The following is a 2,424-nucleotide window of genomic DNA, read 5'->3' as shown; positions in this document are numbered from 1 at the left end:
GAAGATATGACCACCACTATCAGCTGTTCCAATTCCCAAACAGTGGAAGATATGACCACCATTATCAGCTGTTCCAATTCCAATACAGTGGAAGATATGACCACCACTATCAGCTGTTCCAATTCCCATACAGTAGAAGATATGACCACCACTATCAGCTGTTCCAGATTCCCATACAGTGGAAGATATGACCACCAGTATCAGCTGTTCCAATTCCCAAACATCCATTTTTTTTCTTCATTTCTAACCCCTGGAGCAAACTAGGTTTTTCAATTCTAACCTTTGGAGAACTATATATGCTAATAAAGTTCCAGAATAATCTGTGATCAGAAAAGTACAAAAGAACAACGAATATTTATAATAACAGTAAGCAACTCCTAAAATAAACAAAGGCTATCAAAATATCTACCATGAATTTAAATCTTACTAAAAACTCAAGATTCTACTTCCATGTTAAAAACTGCACATATCTCCAGTTAACTGAACATGAAACATTTTATATTTATGTTAAGTATAACACATACATTATGGCTCTGAAAACCGATGGTGGACACAAAGACCTTAGGAGTGGTAAGTAGGAGCTGTAAGTCTCAAAAGTAGTCAAATAAATCTAAGTCTACTGTAACGTGTTCAGATGCAACAAGGACTAGTATTTGTCATTTCCAAACTTAGGATAAACTGACATCTGGTATTAGAGGCAACTGAAAAAGAGAATTAGTTTTCAATTCTTTGTAATATGGTAAAAGGTCTCTCAAATGATCATGAATTATTGCACAATTCGATTTTAAATATAATTAGTCACACAGGTCTTCATTTTAATGAAAAGGATAATTTTTTGTGCAATAATAATGTGCAATTCTCCTGTTTACAACTAAAATTTTTATAAGTAGTCTATTTCTAAGATACACTTTCAGAATTAAGGGCAAAATGTTTCACATGATCACTGTTTTTCCTGATGGCTTATGTTGTTAAGGCAAATATCCTATTTAGAAACATCTGAATTCAAATATCTAGGGAACATCCCAGTATGAAGGATGACTAAAGACGTGCTTTGCCTTCTTTCTGAGTGGAAGGTGCAGCATGGCTAGACTGGATTAGGTACGTAAAATTCAAATACAAAGAGTAGGTGGAAAATGTCAAACAGGAGTTGACAGGACTAAGTGCAGATGAAATTCAGACGTATTCGACAAAGCATTGCTTAAGCTTATTGTAGCAGCTCTTTCAAGCAGGCCTGCGGTGCAGGCGGGATGGGCAAGTGTCATGGACTCTGAACTGCTAGGAAGCTCCATAGTCACAGAAAAGACCAGAAGAGGCATGAAAACAGTACAAGAAGGCATCTGGGCGCGGCCCTGGAGGACAATCCTTTTGGAGGTGCTTCCATGCAAAAAGGATTGTGATGGAAAAAGTTAAGAGTTGAAGCCAAACAGCCAAATTCAGCCATTTGGAAGTGTGTCTGGGTCCAGTTGATCAAGAATGGCATGAAAATCACAACTTTTGTACCCAATGATGGCTGCTTAAACTTTATTGAGGAAAACGAAGTTCTGGTTGCTGGATTTGGTCAAAAAGGTCATGCTGTTGGTGACATTCCTGGAGTCTGCTTTAAGGTTGGCAAAGTAGCTAATGTCTCTTTTGGCCCTTTACAAAGGCAAGAAGGAACAACCAAGATCATAAATTTTGATGAAAATAGTAATAAATTTTCATGTGCCAAAAAACCAGAAAGATTATTGTAGTAACGGAAGGTTTCTAACAGTGCTTAAATCAACGCTGAGTCCTACAGATTGACTTATAGGTCGATTTGATGTTTTGATAGGAAACTGGAAAGGGTATTAAAAGCAACTGTTCCCAGGTTAATGAATACACTAGTTTAGCTGAAAAAAGGTTTGTGCACACAAGTTGAGGAATGTAAAATTAGAGAATTAAGTCAAAGGCCAATGGTGGAAGAACTTGTTGATGTAGAGCTCAAAGCAGTTCTGAGTAATCAACCCAACAGTTTTAGATAATCAACTGAGTTTCACAAAACATTCAAGGGGTATTGCAACCCTTACACAAACACTTTAAGGAAACAAAAAGAGAGAGCCCATTCATTTTACAAGGCTATCTTGATCCCCAAACCAGGTAACAATATAAAAAATACAATTATAGGCCATTATTTCCTCATAAATAAATTTCAACATCTTAAAAAAAATTGAGTAAATCTAAGCTAGAAAATGATGGTCATCAACCTAACCTACAACCTTTTTTAAAAAAATGAGTAAATCTTATCAACTATATAGAAAGGATAAAACAATACGATCAAGGTATGGCTATTCTAGTGATGCAGAACTGGGTGAACCTGATAATGTCTTTTTTTTTTTTTCTTTTTTTTCTTTTTTTTTTATTGAACGGTAACTATGTACATTAATGCACTTCTAGGGTACAGTGTGG

The 2,424-nt window shown here is 35.8% G+C and overlaps 1 protein-coding gene and 1 pseudogene across 5 annotated transcripts in view; one reads left to right on the top strand and one right to left on the bottom strand.

Annotated features, from left to right (window-relative positions):
* CEP57 (centrosomal protein 57) overlaps positions 1-2,424 on the bottom strand; it is a 53,060-nt gene that overhangs the window by 42,845 nt on the left and 7,791 nt on the right. The gene's annotated exons all lie outside the window — the stretch shown is intronic.
* On the top strand, positions 1,248-1,717 carry LOC100942736 (annotated as a pseudogene).

The sequence above is a fragment of the Otolemur garnettii genome, unplaced genomic scaffold, assembly GCF_000181295.1.
Source record: "Otolemur garnettii isolate 467f Iridium unplaced genomic scaffold, OtoGar3 scaffold00001, whole genome shotgun sequence".
Classification (NCBI taxonomy): Eukaryota; Metazoa; Chordata; class Mammalia; order Primates; family Galagidae; genus Otolemur; species Otolemur garnettii.
This window is presented reverse-complemented; position numbering and strand designations above follow the sequence as displayed.